General features: G+C 38.5%; 1 protein-coding gene across 2 annotated transcripts in view; it reads right to left on the bottom strand.

The window, feature by feature from the left end:
* UBE3A (ubiquitin protein ligase E3A) overlaps positions 1-22,340 on the bottom strand; it is a 91,964-nt gene extending 69,624 nt beyond the window's left edge. The window contains exon 1 of one of the 2 annotated variants that reach the window (XM_043489464.1): positions 22,231-22,340. The gene's annotated coding sequence lies outside the window, so the exon portion shown is untranslated. The remainder of the gene's footprint in view (positions 1-22,230) is intronic. The other variant, XM_043489462.1, reaches the window with a different exon arrangement.
* Positions 22,341-23,380: the final 1,040 nt, after the last annotated feature.

The raw sequence follows: 23,380 nt of genomic DNA, 5'->3' as shown, positions 1-23,380 counted from the left end.
TAGATGTGAACGTTTAAAATAGATATTATAAACATGATCAAGGATTCAAAGGGATATATGAAAATGAAACTTTTAAGAAATACAAAATAATGTATGTAAATATATATAAATATAAAATATTTACATAAATACATAAATCATCTCAAATATTGGACACTGCATGGGGAAAAAACAGTAAAATACAAGACAAAGTAAGTGGAAGCAGAAAGAGACAAAAAAAGAACTAAAAATGTTAATGATCTGAATGTAATTATCAAATAATCTAACATTATACATATAACCAGAGTTCCTGGAAAACAGTGTAGAAGGAAGAGAAGTGACTTTAAGAAAATACATGTGAAGAAATAATGACTGACACTTTTCCAAATTTGATGAAAGCATAAGCACATAGACCAAAACAAACCAAACCAAAACAAACACCCAAAGTCAATAAATCCTAAGCAGGATAAACACACAAAGAAAATCAGGAATAAATAGAAAATATTAAAAGAGACGCCAGACCAGAGGGGGGGAAAATGACTTTATGAACAGGGGAAGAAACATAAGCATAACCACAGACTTCTCATCAGAAACAAATGGGGAAAGAAAAATATGTCAATCTAGAGTTATGTATCAAGTGATAAATATCCTTCAAAATATTAAGATAGACACTATATATCGACTAGAATGGCTATGTCAAAAAAACTGAGTCCCAAAAGTTGATAAGAATATAGAGCAACTGGAAACTTTCAATTGTTGTTAAGAGTATAAAACAAAACAACCAATTTGGGGAAGCCAAGACAAGCTATCCTGGCCAATCTGTGTCCAAAGTACAGCTTTATAAGCAAAATAAATAACTGCAGATGTTTGGGGTACACTAAGTTTGGGGTGATCTGTTAGGTACCAACAGATAACCAGAAAAATATACTACATTTAATTAAGTGCAATACACTAAATTAATAATAATACATTTCATAAGTTTTAGTTAACTATATATGACAAAATTAAGGATGAGATATTCTAACATCTGCAACTTACTGAGTTAGCCAAAAAGTTCATTTGGAGTTTTCTATAAAATTACGGAAAATCCCGAACTTTTTGGCCAAAACAAAACTTTGAAAAGCATCAAAAAAAAAACCAAAAAAAACAAGTTAACAGATAGATATGAGACATTAAATAAGGTACAACAGACTTAGTGCTCTAGAAATTTTTTTATTTTTTCAAGCAGAAGGAAAATAATGTCAGATAGAAATTTGGGTTCATGAAAAAAAATCTACACAAAAGAAACGAAATGAAAACATGAACAAAAAACATAAAAGAATATTGCTCCTGGTTTTTAAACTTATTTATATAACAGCTGACTATTTAAAGAAATAATCAGAAATTCTACTGTGGAACTTATAGCTTACATAAAAGCAAAACAGAAGACTAAAATGGTAAAAAAGGATGAAGAAAGGTGAACGAATTTATAATGTTCTAGAATTCCTGTACTCCAAGAGGTCTTATTTTAAAGGCAGACTGTGATAAACTAAGGTGTATACTGTAAATACTAGTGCAACCAACTGGGGAAAAAAGAGATAAAAGCTAATACTGGAGATAAAAGACTTCTAAATAATGCTTAATCCAAAAGAAAGCAGGAAGTGGGGGAGGGAAGTAGTATAAATAACACAACTAAAAAACAAACAGTAACCTGATACTCTTAAACTCAACCATATTGACAATTAAAATAAATATAAATGGATCAAACACTCAAAAAGCAGAGATTGTAAACAATCAAAAACGATGCAACTACAAACTATAAAAGACAATATTAAATATAATCACGTGTAAGTTGAAAGTAAAGAAACAGAAACATGTAAACACGAATCATAAGAAAGGAGGGGTAGCTATTATTAACACCAGACAAAGCAGACTTCAGGCCAAGGAACATTACCAAGAGAAGAGACACATTTCTTAGTGAAAAAGAATCAATCCATCAAGGAGATGTAACAGTCCTAAATGTGAATGCACCTAATAATAGAACTTGAAAATAAATGAAACAAAAAGGAACAGAATTGAAAGAAAACATAGCAGGTTCACAATTATAGTTAAACATTTCAACACTACTCTCGTCTTAATCAGGGCTTCCCTGATAGCTCAGTTGGTAAAGAATCTGCCTGCAATGCAGGAGACCCAGGTTCAGTTCCTGGGTTGGGAAGATCCACTGAAGAAGCAATAGGCTACCCACTCCAGTATTCTTGGGCTTTTCTCTTGTGGCTCAGCTGGTAAAGAATCTGCCTGCAATGCAGGAGACCTGGTTTCAATCCCTGGGTTGGGAAGATCCCCTGGATAAGGGAACGGCCACCCACGCCAGTATCCTGGCCTGGAGAATTCCATGGACTACAGTCCACGAGGTCGCAAAGAGTTGGACACCACTGAGCAACTTCATTTTCACTAATTTAATAAAATAAGTACCCTGCCCCCAAATCAGTAATGATATGGAACACATGCCTGTCTAAAAAAGAACTTGTAGCCTGAAAAGAAAAAGAATCAAATTAGTTGGATATTCACAAAAAGATATAAACATGGCCAATAAATATATGAAAACTTCAATATCATCAATCAGGGAAATGCAAATTAGAACAATGACACTTCATACCCATTATATGACAATTTCTTTTTAAAAATAACATTAGCAAGGTATTAGCAAAGATGTGAAGAAACTGGAATCCTTGTGGGAAGGTAAAACAGTACAACTGCTATGGAAAATGGTATATTGGTTTTCAAAATAATTAAACACAGATTACCATATGACGCAGCAATTCCATTCCTAGGTATATAACCAAAAGAAACAAAAGCAGGGACTTGGAAGAGATTTTTACACCCCATGTTTATAGTAGCACTATTCACAATAGCCAAAGGAAGGAAGGAATTCAAGTCTCAATGAATGAATGATTGAACAAAATGTGGTATATAGACACAGTGGATATTATTCAGCTTTGAAATAGAAATTCTGATATATGATGTAACATGAGTCAACCTTGAGAACATCATGCTAGCTGGAATAAACCAAAAGCAAAGACAAACATTGTCTATGACTTCACTTACATGAGTACTTACAACAGCCAAATTCAGTCAGAAAGTAGGAGAGAGACTGGAGGTAAGGGAAGAAATTAGCTGGTTACTGTTTAACGGGGACAGAGTTTCAGTTTGGAATGACAAACAAGTTTCAAAAATGGGTTAAGAGTGATGGTCGCCCAATATGAGTGTACTTTATGCCACTGAACTGCACAATTAAAATGGTTAAAATGATAAATTTTATGTTATGCATATTTTATTACAGTTAAAAAGAAACTGCAATGGGATACCACTACACACCCATCAGTGTCTGCAATTTGAGAGTATCAAATGTTGACAAGGATGTGCAAGAAATTGAACTCTAGTATGCTGCTGCTGAGAACGCTTAATAAAGGTATAACCACCTGGAAAGGTGCATCAGTTCTCTGTAAATTTAAACATACAACTAACATGTGCATACGAAGTTGCCTTATGGATTGTAGCCTACCAGGCTCCTCTATCCATGCGAATCCCCAGGCAAGAATACTGGAGTGGATTGCCATACCTCCTCCAGGGGATATTCCCAACTCAGCTATCGAACCCACATCTCTTATGTCTCCTGCGCTGGCAGGCAGCTTACCACCAGCACCACCCAGGAAGCACATGACCCAGTAATTCCAATTAAAGGCCTTTAAATCTGAGGAATGCAAACATGTTCACATACCAAAAGACACACGTGCAAAGAGAACCTTTATTCACAACAGCCTAAAACTGGAAAATATGCAAATGTTCACTAGATAACTAAATAGTAAATAAATAAATAAATACACTTTCATATAGCCATACTGTATTTAACAAAAAATCAGTGATAAAATACAAAGTAGAGAAATCTCAATTATCTGTAGTTATGTGGGTATGTGATAGCATACACAGATTTGATGCAATAATTAAAAAGTACTGTTCAACTCCATTCTGTCCGTTGTTCTAGTCAAAACCTCAGTGTCATCTTTTACTTCTCCCTTTATTCTACACTTACATCTGACCGATCACCAAATCCTACAGACTAGAACTTCAGCACTATCAGTGATTCAACCTCTTCTCACCAACCTCATCGGCCTCACCCTGTCCAAGCCCCCATCATCACCTCTTACGTGTATTCCTGTAGTAGCCTACCAGCTGGCCTCCTGGTTCTGCCCTTCTCTTTCAATCTACACTGACCATGGCAGCCAGAGGGATCTTCTGACGTAAGTCAGAACTTTCCACTCTGCTCAAAAACTTTCAAGGGCTTCCCATCTCACTCAAAAGTAAAATTCAAACCCCTCATTACGACCAAATGCTATGTGCCCTACATTCCCCTTTCTGACTTTATCTCCATCATTTACTTTTCTAAAGCCACACCGGCCACCTCGCAGTTTCTCAAACAAACCAGGCGCTCTCCCACCTCACTGTTTCCTTATGCATTACCCACTGTGTCTGAAATGCTCTTCCCTCAGTTATCCATGGTGGCTCAGACAGTAAAAGCGTCTGTCTGCAATGCTGGAGACCTGGGTTCAATCCCTGGGTCAAGAAGATCCCCTGGAGAAGGAAATGGCAACCCACTCCAGTACTCTTGCCTGGAAAATCCCATGGACAGAGGAGCCTGGTAGGCTACAGTCCATGGGGTCACAAAGAGTCGGACATGACTGAGCAACTTTACTTACAGTTATCCATATGGTTAGCTATCTCATCCCCTTCAGTTCTTTACTCAAGTCACCATCTCACTGATGTTTTCTCTGGTCATAATAAAGTTTGCACTGCCCCCCTGCATTCTCAAATATTTCATCTCCCACTCCTTTTTCTCCTTAGAAGTACAATATATTGCAACTGCATACAAACTGCAACACACAATATATTCAACATATCTTGCTTTTGCTGTTTATGATCTCTTTCCCTACTAAGCAAAAGTCCATCAAAACAGGAGCTTTGGTGGATTTTGTACACTGCTGTCTCTACTAGCATCTAGAAAAATGCCTGTAACACAACAGATGCTTAAAAACTATTTGCTAAATGAATGAGTAGAGATGCATATGTGACCACTCACATGGAAAAGATTTCTATGAGAAATTGCTAGGGTGGGGCGGGGGGGAACCAAGTTGTACAGAAAACAAATACACAAGCAATGAACAATTTGAAAATAAAATTTTAGAACTTTCATTAGTAGTTCAATATCAAAAAGAATGAATCTTAGAAATATAAACAAAATACATTTCTTTCTGAACAGAAGTGTTAAATGTGTACAACGAAAATTACAAAACAAAAAATTAAAGACCTAAAAAATAAAATAATAATAAATTAAAATAATTAAATTAAAATAAATAAATAAAGACATTCCATGTTCATGAATTGAAAAATATTAATGCAAGAAAACTCCTTAAAGAGATCAAAAGATTCAACACAAATTTTATCAAAATCCTGGCTCCTGTTTTAGCAGAAACTGACAAGCTAACTCTAAAATTCACACAGAAATTCAGAGAATACAGATAGCTAAGAGAATACAGATACTAAGAGTAGCCAAGTTTGAATATTCACAGTTTTCAAGTTTAAAATTTACTACAAATCTACAGCAATCAAGAATGTGTGTGAATGGCTGAAGAACAGATATAATGGATGCAAGAGAATTCAGAGTCTAGAAATACAATCTTACATTTATGGCCAACTGATTTTCAACAAGGGTGCCAAGATGATTCAACGGGAAGGAACAGGTTTTTCAACAAATGGTTTTGGGACAATAGGATATCTACATGGAAAAAAATAAAGTTGAACCCTTACTTCATATAACATCATACACAAAAATTAACTCAAAACAGATGACAAACAAAAATGTAAGAGCTAAGACTACAAAAAATACAAAACTCTCAGAAGCAAACAGTTATAAATCTGCACAGCCTTGGTTAGGCAATGGTTTCTTAAGTAACACCAAAAGAAAATAGTAAACTGGACTTAACTTGTATGCCTCAGAGGAAAAAAGAAACTGAAAAAACAACTTTTGGTGGGGGGGGAATACTTAGAAATCACATATCTGAGAAGGGATGTGCATCCAGAAAAATAAAAAGAAAAAGGACCCAATTTTAAAATAAATAAAAAGGATCTAAATAGATCTCCAAAGATGGATAATCAGTACAAATGTTAGTCATCTGTGCATGCACACGCGCTAAGTCGCTTCAGTCATGTCCAACTCTGTGACCCCATGGATCGTAGCCCGCCAGGCTCCTCTGAGATGGGATTCTCCAGGCAAGAATAGTGGCATGGGTTGCCATGCCCCCTCCAGGCAGCATTCCAGTCCAGGGACTGCACCTGTGTCTCCTACGTCTCTGGCATTGGCAGGCGGAGTCTTTACTACTAGTGTCACTTGGTAGGCCCTGTTAGTCATGTAGCAAATGCAAATCAAAACCACAGACACCTTCACATCCACAAGACAACTGGTTTGGCAGGGTAAGTAATTAGAAATGAACTCTCATGCATTACTAATGCAACTGTAAAACAGCGCAGCCACTTTGGAAGAGTTTGGCAGTTCCTTGAAATGTTAAACACAGTTAAGACCAAAGAGTTTCACTCGTAGTTATGTACTGAAGAGAATGAATATGTATGTCCACATAAAAGCTTCTATGTGAATATTCATAACATGATTCATAATAAACAAAAAATGGAAACAATCCAAAATTATCAACTGATGACTGAATAAACAGTATGTGTATACTCATACAATGCAGTATTAATGAACCTTCAAAATATTTAAGTAAAGGAAGCCATACACAAACATACCCATACAATTCCATTTATATGAAATATCCAGAACAGGGAACCCACAAAGAAAGACAGACAATTCGTGGTTGCCAGGGGCTGAAGGAAAGAATGGCGAATAACAGGTATAGGGTTTCTCTTGGGGACAATTAAAATATTTTAAAATTTATAGATAACGGTGATGGTTGCCAACTGAATATTCTAAAACCCACTATAAAGGGTAGATTTTATGGCACATGAATTATCTCAAAAGTTGGAAATTACATAAGGTATATGCAATGACTTTTATAAACCACTACAAATACCTGTACTTACAATTAATTTGTTTGGTATTCACCAGGTGTTGTGATGCTTTTCTACACATAAATTTAACAACTGTTAAGTTTTGGAATTGGCTAATAAGAAAGGAAGAGGAAACTCACTTTTTTATACTTTAAAAAATACATATTACTTCTTGTATTTCCTTATTCTCAAAAATAATTCTATACACCAATATTTGAGGGGATGCGCAACCAACCATGAATTATTAAAGAGCTCTCTGGAAATGTTAAAGTGCTACAATTTCTGATTTTATGATTTACAGGAATAACCTACTATTTAGAATTGAGGCCATGCTGGCAAATCTAAGTTTTATACAGTGATATTTATATATACAGGAGTAGAATTTCAGATCAAAATCACATAATTGGAAGAGAACTGAACTCTCTAATGTGACCCCTGACCCTCCCCACCCTCTGGGTTCTGTGAACACTTCCAAAAGTAAATAAACTATGCTTATTTACCTACCTGAAAAACTATAAAAGGTGAACAAAACTCATGATCTGCCAACATTAAAATGCCATTTCACCAATGTTTATCTAAGTGTTTATTATGTGACTTATTAGCACTGAGAGAATCTTATCTCAGTGTAGATCTCAAATGTCATTTATAGAGACCCTTTAGAAATTCAAAATTACCAAAATTACTTCAATTTCCTAGCTTTTAATCATAAATCACTTATTCCAGTCAAAAATTCCATGATCTGAAAACAGAAGCAAATGTGCCATACACATAGTACAAATGACTTAGTATTTTGAAATTTTCATCTGCACAACAGTTAAACTGAGTTCAATCTTACGTAGAACTTAATCTAAAATAAAACCGAAAATCACATTAGTATTCAGCACAGACAAAAAATATTCATAATGCGATATACTAAAAGAACTAAAGGTAGTTCCCTGAAATTATCATGAACACATATTTTCAGTTTATTACATTTCACCTATCAAATGTAGCAACTAAACTCCTAAAATCTGAATTAAGAATAACAAAAGACCATTAGCTTCTAATTTAACTTCAAAATGCTTTAAAATTTCACAAAATATAATTTTAAGTGAACTAGACTGTATTTATTAAAAGACAGAAAATTGTATTTCTAAAGACCATCTCTACTTGAAGGACATAAGATTAAACATTGAGCACATTTGTCGATTAATGTAGGGTAAAATACTTGACTGTAGCCTAATTAAATTTTCTTTTGAGCAGTTATCGTAATATTTCTCTAATTAGAGGGGAAAAAATGCAATTCTGATCAGTCAGTATACGAACATACATTCATCCAACACTCACAAATGCCTGAATTTGCAATAAAAAAAAATTGATTTTTCTCATTGAATCTTCAATTCAAAAGTAATTATTTAGTATCAGATGAGATAAGTACTTACTGACAAAAAGCAGAATTCAATAACTGTACCATACAAGAAAGTCCTACACTAGTAAATACAACAAGATTCTCAAGGAAGGTTGCCCTGAGTAATATTTAAGCTGAGCCCAAAAGGATGAATAAAAATTGCTAGATAACTGTATACTCAGTTCAGCTCATTCAGTCGCTCAGTCATGACCAACTCTTTGCAACACCATGGACTGCAACATGCCAGGCTTCCCTGTCCATCACCAACTCTCAGAGCTTGTTCAAACTCATGTCCATCGAGTCAGTGATGCCATCCAACCATCTCATCCTCTATCGTCCCTTTCTCCTCCTACCTTCAATCTTTCCCAGCATCAGGATCTTTGCCAATGAGTCTATTCTTCACATCAGGTGGACAAAGTATTGAAGCTTCAATTTCAGCATCAGTCTTTCCAATGAATATTCAGGACTGGTTTACTACAGGATGGGCTGGTTTGATCTCCTTGCTGTGCAAGGGACTCTCAAGAGTCTTCTCCAACGCCACAGTTCAAAAGCATCAATTTTCAGTGCTCAGGTATCTTCACAGTCCAACTCTCATATCCACACAGGACAACTGGAAAAACCATAGCTTGTTATGAACCTTTGTCGGTAAAGTAACATCTGCTTTTTAATATGCTGTCTAGGTTGGTCGTAGCTTTTCTTCCAAGGAGCAAGCATCTTTTAATTTTATGTCTGCGGTCACCATCTGTAGTGATTCTAGAGCCCAAGAAAATAGTCTGTCACTGTTTCCCTTCTTTCCCTATCTATGAGTCATGAAGTGATGGGACCAGATGCCATGATCTTCATTTCTTGAATGCTGAGTTTTAAACCAGCTTTTTCACTCTTCTTTCAAGAGGCTCTTTAGTTTTTCTTCACTTTCTGCCATAAGGGTGGTGTCATCTGCATATCTGAGTTTATTAATATTTCTCCCTGCAATCTTGATTCCAGCTTGTGCTTCATCCACCCCAGCATTCCACATGATGTACTCTGCATATAAGTTAAATAAGCAGGGTGATAATATACAGCCTTGACGTACTTCTTTCCCAATTTTAAACCAGTCTGTTGTTCCATGTCCAGTTCTAACTGCTGCTTCTTGACTTGCATACAGGTTTCTCAGGAAGCAGGTAAGATGGTGAGGTATTCCCATCTCTTGAAGAATTTTCCACAGTTTGCTGTGATCCACAGAGTCAAAGGCTTTACCATAGTAAACAAAGCAGAAGTGGATGTTTTTCTGGAACTCTCTTGCTTTTTCAATGATCTAACTGATACTGGCAATTGGATACCTGGTTCCTCTGCCTTTTCTAAATCCAGCTTGAGCATCTGGAAGTTCTCAGTTCATGTATTGTTGAAGCCTGGCTTGGAGAATTTTGAGCATTGCTTTGCTATCATGTGAGATGAGTGCAATTGTGCAGTAGTTTGAACATTCTTTGGCATTGCCTTTCTTTGGGATTGGAACGAAAATTGACCTTTTCCAGTTTTGTGGCCACTGCTGAGTTTTCCAAATTTGCTGGCATATTGAGTGCAGAGCTTTCACAGCATCATCTTTGAGGATTCCATCACCTCCACTACCTTTGTTTGTAGTGGTGCTTCCTAAGGCCAACTTGACTTTGCATTCCAGGCTGTCTGCCTCTAGGTGAGATATCAGACCACTGTGATTATCTGGGTCATGAAGATCCTTTTTGTACAGTTCTTCTGTGTATTCTTGCTGTCTCTTCTTAGTATCTTCTGCTTCTGTTAGGTCCGTAGCATTTCTGTCCTTTATTGTGCCCATCTTTGCATGAAATACTCCCTTGGTATCTGTAATTTTCTTGAAGAGATCTCTAGTCTTTCCCATTCTATTGTTTTCCTCTATTTCTTCTCACTGATCACTGAGGAAGGCTTTCTTATCTCTCCTTGCATTCTTTGGAAATCTGCATTCAGATGGGTATATTTTTCTCCTTTGCTTTTCCCTTCTCTTTTCTCAGCTATTTGTAAGGCATCCTCAGACAACCATTTTGCCTTTTTAGCATTTCTTCTTCTTGGGAATGTTTTTGATCACCACCTCCTGTACAATTCACCAACCTTCGTCCACAGTTCTTCAGACACTCTATCTATCAGATCTAAAACCTTGAATCTCTTTGTCAATTCTACTGTATAATTGTAAAGGATCTGATTTAGGTCATACCTGAATGGTCTAGTGGTCTTCCCTACTTTCTTCAATTGAAATCTGAATTTTGCAATAAGGAGTTCATGATCTGAGCCACAGTCAGCTCCTCGTCTTGTTTTGGTGACTGTATAGAGCTTCTCCATCTTCGGCTGCAAAGAATATTATCAATCTAATTTCAGTATTGTCCATCTGGTGATATCCATGTGTAGAGCCTTCTCTTGTGTTGTTTGAAGACAGTGTTTGCTGCGACCAATGCGTTCTCTTGGCAAAACTGTTAACCTTTGCCCTGCTTCATTTTGTACTCCAACGCCAAGCTTGCTTGTTACTCCAGGTATCTTTTGATTTCTTATTTTTGCATTCCAGTTAGTTCTAGAAGGTCTTGTAGGTTTTCATAGAACCATTCAACTTCAGCTTCTTTGGCATTAGTGGTTGGGGCACAGACTTGGATTACTGTGAAACTGAATGATTTGCCCTGGAAATGAACAGAGATCATTCTGTCGTTTTTGAGATTGCACCCAAGTACTGCATTTCTGACTCTTTGTTGACCATGAGAGCTACTCTACTTCTCCTAAGGGATTCTTGCCCACAGTCTAAGCAGACTGAAATGCACTGGGCAAAAGTTTTGCAACAAGGAGGTTGGATAGCTCAAAAAACTAAATACAGGTCAGTACTGTTAGATGGTTCTAAAAAAGGAGAATGTGAGTCAAATCTGAGGAAGCAGAGAGAATACAGATCTCACTGGGACACTGTAGATCAAGTAAGGATTCCCATTTTATTCTAAAAGCAACAGAAAGTCACAAAATAATTTTAACTTTAAACAGTAACAAAATAAGACTTGTATTTTTAAAAGATCACTGGAGAAAGAATCAGTTGCTTACAATAATCTAAAATAGTTACAAACTATTAGTAGTGATGGAAGGTCCCCCAAGTTAATGGCTACAAAATCAACACCACCAATGATCAAATGTAATAGAAAAAAAAATCCTAAATATGCATAGACCAAATATCTAGGAATAAATTCAATGAAGTGTAAAAGGAATTTATGAAGAAAACTGTAAAATTCACAAGAACAAATAAATAGCAATGTATACTATGACAATTCTAAAGTTAATATTCAATGCATTTCCCCAAAGAAACTTGATACACTGGTTTTAAATTATTATGGAATATTTTATTCCATATATATTATGGAATATATATGGAATTATATATGAAATACATAATTCCATATATGCTATGGATTATGGAAGAATGAAAGTATAAGAAAAATAGACAGCTCTGAAAATAAAAAGAGTAAGTTTTGACTCACAGATTTCAAAGCTTAATATAGTTAATTGAAATAAAGTAATGCAGTAACAGTGCTTAAAGAAAATAAAGAAATTAAAACCAAACCCAAACATTTGGTAGCTGATTCAGCTGATACTAAAGAAAATTAATGAGGAAAGAATCCAATGCTTAACGCTGATACTAGTTTTTCATACAAAAAAAACCTGATTGCTAACTCCCTCCCAGACTGACCTAAATGCAAAAAGATAAATAACAAAAACCTCTCAGTGATTAGCAGACAGTATTAAAATTAAAATTTTAAATTAAATTTAAAAATTAAAATTCAATAAAAACAGAAATCATAAAAAGACTCAAGCTTCAATTCAAACACTGAAATATTATATCCCAGAAGAGAATATCATAATGGATATTAGTACCATTTTCTATGTTATTATTATTCTAATGACTAACCTTAACTTTCCTGGCTGCATTATAAATCAAGAATGCTGGATGAGATGATCTCCAAGATCCTTTATAATATAAATGCCGTATAACATTATCTTTTTTCCTTTTAAAACATTAATTCATGAAACATTTAAAAGAGTAATAAAATTCATATCCATATATCCAGCACCCAGAATTAATAAATCAGGCAAATGAAAATTAAAATGAGATATCATTTCACACCCATCAAATCTGCAAAAATGTTAAAATCTGACAATTTCAAGTATAGGCTAGGACACTAGAAAAAGAAATGCCCATATACTGCTGATAAGCATATGCTGACATTTTAGAGAAGAATTTAGCAATATCTAGTAAAGATATTCACAATGTATTTCCCAGCAGTTTCATTTCCACAAATCTTTCTATAAAGAAATACATGCACAAAGAAATGTGTACAAATGATCACTGCAGCATTGCAGCAGAAAAGGAAACAACTCAGAATATCCATTAACAGTGAGACACACATATTTGATATATTGTACAATGGAGTACCATACAGCAGTTAAACTAAATAAACTACAGCTACATGTAGCAACATACATATGCCAAAAAAAGTAAAATAAAAAACAAAACAAAAAAAAAAACTGAAAGATACACACAATACCATTTTGCAAAAATTTTAAAACACAAAATCCAACACCACATATATCATTCACAGATACAAGTACATAAATACAGTAAAAGTATAAACAAGGGTATGAAATTCAAGAACCCTGGAATCATTATTACCTTGGGTAAAGAGAGAATGGAATAGGACTTGAGCATGAGGTAGCTACAAGTGAATATGTAAGAGTGCATTTGTTTCTCAAAGGATCAAGACTTGCATAATTTATAGTTCTGAGTGGTGAGTAAATGAGTATTTCCTATATTATTTACTCTGTGTTTTAAATGTTTTTAATTAAAATATACATATATATTTTAAAGTGAACATATAATATCCAAGCTGAAAATTACCTTGGAGATGACCTAATCCAACCTGTTTCCTTTATAAAAAAAAACTAAGGAAAGATGTCAGAATAAGAACATAAAATAAATCCTACTGTAAATTACTGCCATTTTAAACACAGTAGGTAGGTAAACAAGCACATACAGGAATTAGATCTTAATTGTTTGAAAGAAAACCTTAGTAGGCTGAAGAGTGATCAGCTCTAATTTCTCAAAATCTGGTGCACACGCACATACACACCCTCCTAGAAATGCCTTGTCAATTCAGGGCAAGCACTGGCAGTGAAGTGATTCTCTGGTCCAAGCCCAGGTTGACCTCTAGCTCATCTTTACTTAAAATTATTTAAAAGTTCTGAAGCCTAGAGTTCATTAGTCCCAAGAGCTATCTAAAAGTAGTTCTGAACTAACTATAAAGTAGTTCATTTATCCAATACTTACAAATATCTAAAAGATCACATGAAGAAAAAAGAGACAGCAAGTATTTACTGTTCATGTCGAATTTTCAATCCGTAAGTAAATAAATCATTTAATTTCAGCTGAGATAAGTGACCTACCTATTTTCCAACTGAGAGCCACCTATTTTTAAATTCACCCCTCCCTACCTTTCATCTACCCAAAAGATCAAAGAGGAATTTTGAGAGGGAGGGAGTAGATTGACTCTTCACTGAGTTAAATGAAACCCTAAGCTTTTGCTTTTTCATTTTGAAGGTAATTTGAAATATACTACACTGGGTAATAATTAAAGAAATAGAAGAAATCTAGTTTTATGTATATAGAAGTCTAACATCAGTTCAGCTTTTCTATTACACTTAAGTGTTCTCAATTTCAACACTGTATCAACTTTTAAGAAGCAGTTCCATTTTACCAAGCACAATATAACCCTATGTTAGCTACCAATTTTATCCATTTAATTTTCTATTTTCCTTTTCTATCCTTTAAACATGTTTAATATGTCCTAGTCCATTTAGGCTGCTTATGTAACAAAATACCATAGACTGGGTGGTGTACAAACAACAGAAATTTATTTCTCACAGTTCTGGAGCCAGGAAGTCCAAATTAAAGCACCGACAGATTTGATATCTGGTGAGAATCAGCTTCCTGCTTCATAGATGATGGTCTTCTGGCTATAGCCTCACATGACAGAAAAAGGGAAGGAGCTCTTTGGAGTTTTTCAAAGGGCACTAATTCCATTAAAAGGGCTCCATTCTGAAAACCTTATCACCTCCCGAAGGCCCCCACCACCTAATGCCATCACAATGGCAGCAGGGTGAGCAGGCTAGGCGGGGTGTTAGGATTTCAATATATGAATCAGGGGTGGGGGGCGGTACAGAAACTCTCTCATAGCCACAGCAAAATGTATAAAAAATTGAATATGAATGAGGCAGCTTCACTAATTGGGAAAGCCTCTCATTTCTAAAGAGCTCTACATTTGGATTATCTTTAACAGCCTAGTTTTCCATCACCAACACAGAATACAACTCACCTCAGAAAACTAGGAAAGAAAAATTTTGTCTAATTATCCTTTGTGTGAAATAGGGTTTATCAATCAGTATACATGTCAAATACAACAGCTGCTCAAAAATTTTGTTTTTAATTCTGAAAACAAAAACTTTACTTATTAGCAAAGGTAAATATTTGGGATCCTTATTCATGACACACCATAAGGTTATCAATATTGACAAATACACACAAGGCACAATAAACAGAATTTCTAAGAAAAAATACTAAGGTAATAAGCTGGAAATTAACTTGCATTTCTCCCTGTGACCTATAAACACTGCTGAGCGTCTCATCCTTTCCCTTCCGAAGAACAGAATTATGCTTTACATGTAAAAGATAAGAAAATATTTTTTGGTAAGTATGAAGAAATTCCTGTAGTGGTATCTGCAGTGCTAGAGCAATCATCTGAGAAGAATATAAAGAACATCACTTTTAGAAAGGGTGCTGGAGAGTACAAAGAAGTGACAAAATGTGACACTTGTCCATACAGAGTGGTACACACATCATCATATTATTCTCTGTACTGTCTGTATGTTTAATTTGGAAGGAAAATTCAGGATATACTCTGCATCACAAAGAATATAAAAATAAATGAGTTAGCATATTGGCTATATTTCACAAGGGCAATTTTTTTTTTAACTAAGGGATAATTGCTTTACAGTATTGCATTGGTTTCTATCAAACATCAACATGAGTCAGCCATAGGTTGACCCATGCCCCTCCCACTTAAATATCTGTTTTAGAAAAGGTTAAAAACTCATCTGCATGGGATACATACATACACCTCCCCACTCCAGCCCTGCAGGTTGTTACAGAGCCCCACTGGAGTTCCCTGAGTCACACAGAGAATTCCCATTGGCTATGTACCTACGGTAATAACGCTTCCACCTTACTCTCTCCACCACACCACCCACCCTCTCCTTGCCTCCCACCCACAAGCCACATCGGTAAGTCTGTTCTCAACGTCTGTGTCTCCATTGCTGCTCTGCAAATAGGGTCATCAGTACCATCTTTCTAGATTCCAAATACATGCATTAGTATACAATAATTGTTTTTCTCTTTCTGACTTACTTCACTCTGTGTAACAGGCCCTAGGTTCATCCACCTCATTAGGACTGACTCAAATGTGTGCCTTTTTATGGCTGAGTAATATTCCATTGTACATATACACCACAGCTTCTTTATCCATCTGTTGATGGCCATCTAGGTTGCTTCCACGTTCTAGCTACTGTAAATAGGGCTGCAATGAACACTGGGTCACGTGTGTCTTTTTTCAATTCTAGTTTCCTCAGGGTATATGCCTAGTAGTAGGATTGCTGGGTCATATGGTTTTATTCCTAGTTTTTTAAGGAATCTCCACACTGTTCCCCATAGTGGCTGTATCAATTTGCATTCCCACCAACAGTGCAAGAGTGCTCTCCACACCCACTGCAGCATTTACTGTTTGTAGATTTTTTGATGATAGCCATTCTGACAGGTCACAAGGGCAATTCTAAGAGTACCTTCTCATGTTCAAGAGGGAGGCTGCTGTCCATGTGCCACAACTACTGAGCCTGCACTCTCCAGAGCCCACACACCGTAACTAGAGAAGCCATACAGCAATGAAGGCCCAACACAACCAAACCAGAAACAAAAAAAGAGGGAGGCTGCAGAGGTACAACTCTATTAGAAACTTGAAATGGATAACCTGTTCTTTTTGATACAAGGAGACAAAAGTTATCAAATGAAAAATTATGGGTAAAGTACTGGCAGCATCTTCATTCAGCCTCTAGCTACATAATTTGTGTGCAGCACTACTTTTCTTAAATGTGAAATTTTGCATTACTGAAACTATGTTAAAAGGGCACCTATTAAGAGCTAAAAAAGAGCTACAAGCCTACACACCACAAAGAGGTCAAAAAAAGTTTCATGTTTTATTTCTGTAACATAAAGGGATCTGTGCTTGACTAACCTCAACTGATACCAAAAGGTACAGAAGATCAACTTCTGGAACACAACGGAAGAAAAGTATTCTCCACAATGGCTAGCCAAGAGTTTCACTGAAGGAAGAGTTTCATCCTACCTGTGTAAGTCTTTAGAGCTCCTATACCACCACTTTCGTGCTTTATTTGCAGCACAGATGCTGACTTTAATTAATGAAGTCTTACATAGGATTCTCTTCTACAATCCACATATGACAGAAGATTCCAGCAGATTTCCTAAAACTGAACTTCAGGAATAATCTTACTAGATTCTAGTAACACTGGAACAGGAAATGGCAACCCACTCCAGGATTCTTGCCTGGAAAATTCCATGGACAGAGGAACCTTGCAGGCTTCAGTCCAAAGGGCCGCAGAGAGTGGGACAGAACAACTGAGCAAAGCACAGTGAGATCCCGTCTCCAAAAGTTCTTCTTTCAGGTCAACCTCATAATTCACTTGCTATTCATCACATCAGTAAGAGAGGCCAAAAGTAAAGCAATTACAGAAGTGATTTGACTTTGGACTAGCAATACTATTAAGATCTGCTGTTTATTTCTAACGTATTACTAAATATAAAATAAATTCTCATACTAAGTACTTCCCCAAATAATATTTCTATGGAAAGGTTAAAAATTTAAGTAGAGAAAACACGAAAATATACCAAGGTTCCAATCACCTGTCCATTACTAATCAACTTGTTTTCTCGGGCAAATCACTAACTCAGTTATAAAGTCACTTGGTAGTTATGAATCTACTTTTTCGAGAATGATCTCATTTGAAAATCATAACCCTCAGAAACAAAGCAAGTATTTTGACAGGAGAGCCAAGGCTTTGAACACTAAATGGCTTGTTCATGCCCACTAGGAAATTAGAGAAGAATGAACCCACGATCTTCTGACACCAAAGTTAGCGCTTCTTCCTCAACGGTTCTTCACGGCTTCCGTTCATAGAACCTGTGGAGACTCTGAAGTACTTAGAATTTCATATATAATTTTAGGATGTTCACAGTCACAAGACTTAGAATCAAGCAGTGATAACTTTCAGCTAAATTTCATGTGCAAAATGTAGTAGTCAAAAAAAAAAAAATACTAGCCTTATTTCTTTTTCAAATAGACCTATACTTAATGATCTTCTTTTAACTTCCTACCCATAATGCTATTTACATGTTAAAGATAAGAGATAACTTAGATCAAAGCACTGTAAGTGACATTTCTGCGATTAAATGAAAAGTTAGCAAAGAAATTTATCATGTATTTATTAATAAGTCATCTCATTAAAAATCTGTTTAAATAGAATCTTTAAGTATTTCAAACATCGCACATTTTGAACATAGGATATAGGCTTGTAGATTAACACTACTTCCACTTACTATAATTTTTCTTCATTTCCTATAGTAGAAGAAAAAGTCCCAGTTCCTCCAGTAACTGCTATGGTCAGAAAAGGCATCTTGTTGAAGGTTGTTTTCTACTAATATCATGTGTGTGTGCTGTCATATTGTCAAACCCATGGACTATAGACAACCAGGCTCCTCTGTCCATGGAATTTTCCAGGCAAGAATACTGGAGTGGGTTGCCATTTCCTACTCCAGGGCATCTTCCCAACCCCTGTCTCTTGGGTCTCCTGCACTGGCAGGCAGATTCTTTACCACTATGCCACCTGGGCAGTGATATTCTACTAATGGTATGATATTCTATTAATATCATAGAAAACATGTAATTGCAAAAAGGTGGGTGAGTATTCTCAAAGCGAAGTTTAACACTCCTCCCAACAGATAGGACAAAAAGGTATCATTGTGTGCAGAGTCCTGAAGTAGGATCCAGAGGCTCAAAATGTGCCCTGGCTCTGCCACCTGGTGACTTTAAGAAAATCATTTTAAAGGTCTGCAATTCAATTTCCTCATGTATAAAACAAGAATAGCCCCACTCAGGCCTACAACAGGCTTCCCTGATAGGTCAGTTGGTAAAGAATCCGCCTGCAATGCAGGAGACCCCAGTTCGATTCCTGGGTCGGGAAGATCCCCTAGAGAAGGGATAGGCTACCCACTGCAGTATTCTTGGGTTTCCCTTGTGGCTCAGCTGGTAAAGAATCCACCTGCAATGTGGGAGACCTGGGTTCCATCCCTGGGTTGGGAAGATCCCCTAGAGAAGGAAAGGCTAACTCACTCCAGTATTCTGGCCTGGAGAACTCCAAGGACTGTATAGTCCATGGGGTCGCAAAGAGTCAGATACAACTGAGTAACTTTCACTTTCAAGCCTACAACTCCTATGAATTTATAACCAGATGACAGAATGACAATCATCTCAGAAAAATACCAGAGTATATACAGGCAACTGCCAAAGTTAAGTTTATTTTCTTTATACATATACACACACTCACACTACGTGCTAGATATTGAGTGGAGGATTTAGGACCGAAATATGAAGAATGTAACATGTGACAGTATATAAAGGAAGGAGTGCAGCAATATTCTTTAGAATAAGAGCTGGTAGTAGGAGGCGTTCAGTCCACAGACCTGCCAAAGGATTAGAAGGGCGCCAGGAGAATGGAGTTCCATTGTTTTGACAAACTTTCACAAAACATGGTGTTATGTGGAGGATGTCACTAGGACTATGCACTTTCAAAAGACAGAGACATAAATCTTGTCTTTATAGTCCTTACACCTAGCTCAGCTCAGAGTAGCCACAGTAGATGCCTAATAAATGTTAGCTAACTATTTACTGATAACTAAGTCACCCATACTCTGGTAACACTCTCTCTGGTAAACAAGAGTCCTTGCCCTTAAAGACTGAGTTCAAAACCAGTGAGCAAGAAAAACAATGTAGAAGATAATATGCTAGAGTCCACTATAGATAAGGTGATTTAAGAACATTCAGAAAAACTGATTAGGAAGATGTCAAAGGATAATACTTCAATGTGCCTATGTGATGGGCATTTCACATACTTTAATCCTCACAACTCTAAAGTTAGTTTCACCATCCCATTTTACAGATGACAAAACTTGCAGCTCAAAATTAAGCCACTTGTCAAGTGTCAGACAACTAGGGAAAGCCAGAATCAAAAGTAGGATCTAATTCCAAAGCTATTTTCACTATACATACCATAAGGTCTTTGGTTTTTATACTTTACATTTGTAGTGGAGAGAGAGCACGGACTACCAAAATCCGCCGAAGCTTTGTTGTCCTGAATCATCATGAAAAGAGCATCTAAGAGTTTACCCAAGCATTTTAACTGAAAAAAATTACTTCTGAAAATTTGTCTTCACAAAAATGAGAAAATTAATTTTTAATAGCTGCATATGTACTATTTAATGTCATGTTTCTACATTTTGACCTATACAAGTATAGGTCTACACAAAAGGGCAAAACATGACTGAAGAACATGACAAGTAATCATTTAAGAAAACAGACACTTACTTCTAAGTACCATTTCAAGGGCTGGGCTGAAAAATTTAGGTTTTGATCCAAAGTTTTGGATTATTCCACTGACTGCATATTGAGAGAAACAATAAATTATTCCAAATATTTAAGGGGAGAGAGGACTGTTTTTGGAAGGGACAGTGGAGGAGTCATTTAGAAACGATCTATGGTGTGGGAAATAAAACTGATTAAATGTTACATGACAGAGACACCAGTTAGGTACCCAACAAATCCTGTTAAATGGACTGGGCAAGTGGGATGACAAAGTATTTTCCTTTCACTTCTGACTAACTACGTAAGTTATTTTTCAAAACATGGAAAAAAAAAAAACCCTGCAAATATAAGAAATACGAAAGAAAAGCAACTCATAAAACTTGTGAAAAGGAACTACAATATTGTAATTTGTATCTCTGTGTAAAGCTAAAACTCCTCAGTAACCCAGCAATGTCAAGAGGATGGTGTACATGCTACTAAGTACATTAATGCTAGTTAGCAAATACTGACACAGTAAGACTTTCATAGTTTACATTGTAACTTTATAAACAGACATCATTGGTTCTTGAAGCCACTTCTTGTTTCTGTTCTGTCATGATTACCAGCTTAACGGGGTTCTGGTCATTCTTAGGACTTTATCAGCACCATTATTAATATTCATTTCAATAAAAATATAAGTAGCTCAGATTTACAAGCAAGATCTAATTCTAAAGTTATTTCCACTTCTTTTTATCTTCCTAAATTCTAAACTTTTTCACGTGGTTGACAAAACAATCTCTTAGGTAAGGGTATAATTACTAGGAAGAAGTGTGAGAGAAACACTTCTCATCCTTCTTGTCCAATTCATTTGACATGATTTACTGGGTACCTCAAGTGCATTTCACAGGTAACTTTTTAGCAGTTGCACTTCTGAAGTTTAGGTCATTTCCATTTCAACCTCCCTTCTCCGCCTCCCCCCAACACCCCCGCCAAAAATCTGGAGTAATTTCCTTTTTTCAATATTGCAGACAGTAGAATGATCCGAAAGTATGGGTCATACCCTAATTCCCTTCTGATTGATGGAAGGTAACGTTGGACTGTAAATCCCATGTGCCATTAGTTTACCTTTTCAGCAGCACCCTAGCCACTTAATAAATATAATTTATTACAAACAGGCTTTGTAATTATTTTTTAACATGTCCACAAGATTTTTTTTTTTTTTTAATTCGGGAACTAAATTATCTTTCAAGGATCCTAAAACTAACCAAACAGAATCCATATTAAAATTACTTTTAACAATTTTATGGACTAAAACTAAAACGTCTGTCGCATTAACAGCAAAACCCTCCAACACCATTACGAATCCCTTTATTTTCACAACTGGAAAAAAAAAGCGGGGAGTGGGGGGGGGGGTACTTGCAGGTTTGCATTTAATGTCTCCAGCAAACTCAGTAGCTCAGGTTTAATTTCAGAATCGCTATGAGTTCTGTGGACACAATCCTTGGGCTTGATTTACCACTTCATTCGCCCTCCCTCCCCAAGAGTCCACCCCCCAAAAAACCCCAACCGGCCAAAGCACACGTCTAAACATTTCTTCACCCGTAAGGCCCGAACCTCGAAAACCACGAGAGTCAGAGCTCCCCTAGGGCGGAGAAGGCCAGCGGGCCCGTAGCCCGAGGCCCAGGCCGGCGGGACGAGCCCGCTCTGAAGAGGGCCACCTACCGACTGCCCGCATGCCCCGCCCCGGGCCCGCTCGCGTCCTCTCGGGCGAAGAAACCTCCCTCCGGCGGCGCCCAGCCAGGACTGACAGTCACGGCGGCCTCCGCGGCGGGCAGAGGCCTAGTCTTGGCACCGGCCTCTCCAGACCGCGCGCCCCGCGCACCCGCCCAGGAGGCGACGGGAGTCCGTGCCCTCGCCTGGGCCGGCCCCGCAGGGCACTCGGGCGGCCACGGGGACAAAGGGGGCGCCGCTGGCCCGGGCCCGTCCTCCCCGGCGCAGGCCGTCCTCGGCCTCACTGACCTGTCGTCGCCCCTGCGCCTGGGCCGCGGCCCCCGCAGCAGCGGCCGCCTCGCTGGTCGTCGTCGCCCTCGCCCACCGCCTCCGCCCGCCACCGCCTCGTTCCCTGTCGCTGTCGCCACCGCCGGCGCTCATGCGGGACCCGCGCTTCGTTCTCCGGAGTCCGAGACCGGGAAAGGGGGAGCAGCGGCCGCAGGAAGCCCCGCGCCCGTCGCCCGCCGCCGCTCCGCCGCTGTCCGTCCGCGCCGGGGGTCACAGGGCCCGCTTGCGGGGCTCGGAGCGACCGCCGAGAGGCCCGCCTGTGGGGCTCGGAGGAGCCGAGGGAAGCGCCGCCGCCCGCGGGTTCAGCGCCCGTCGGCAGAAGCGAAGCCCAAGTCGGCGCGGCGGCGGATGGCGAGCGCCCGAGCCGGCGGAGGGCTACGCAGAGGCGGGGTGCGCGAGCGAGCGGAGGGCGCTGTGTCGATGCTCCAGAGAAGGCGAGTCGGGCTCTATGGTCTCCTGCAGTCACCCCGAGCCGAGCGCCACCATCTTGGAAAAAACGCGGATCTCGCGGCCGCGGCGCAAGCCGGGAGGACTGGCAGGGCGGGCCGAGTATCCCGGCAGGCAGCGCGCACCGCCTGGCCCGGCGAGGGCTCCCGGCCTGGACGCAGGGGCGCGGGGCGGGCCCCGGGCGCGCGCAGGAGGGCGCCGCGCTCTGCTCCGCCCCAAATCGTCGGCTCCGCCCCCCTCCTGCTTGCCGTCGTCGCAGCGCAAAGGCGGCTGGGAAAGGGAAGTGGCTTGCTGGCTGCTCCTCGCAGCCCCACTAGGGTCGGTCGCCATCTTTGCACCGAGGAGAGGGGCAGTTCCTCTTTTAAGCCCCTACGGTCTGTTCCCTGACAGAAAGCAGGCGGTACACCTGGGACATCCCCTGGAACCCTCCGGAGTGTTGGCGAGCTCCTTGGGCTATCTAACCAGGGAGCGTGCCTGAAGTTGGACGTTCCCGATTTTGTTGGGAAATAGCTTCCGAAATTTCGCCAAGCGGTTTTGGTAGCTGCCAACCTCGCAGTGGGACAGAGCCCTTCATATTCTAGGTCGCCGACCCCGACCCCTTTGTGCTCTGAGCTTCTTTTGTAAACATTGCAGTAGTAGGCCGAGAGTGCGGATCAGCTTTCTT

The sequence above is a fragment of the Cervus canadensis genome, chromosome 17 (assembly GCF_019320065.1).
Source record: "Cervus canadensis isolate Bull #8, Minnesota chromosome 17, ASM1932006v1, whole genome shotgun sequence".
Classification (NCBI taxonomy): Eukaryota; Metazoa; Chordata; class Mammalia; order Artiodactyla; family Cervidae; genus Cervus; species Cervus canadensis.
This window is presented reverse-complemented; position numbering and strand designations above follow the sequence as displayed.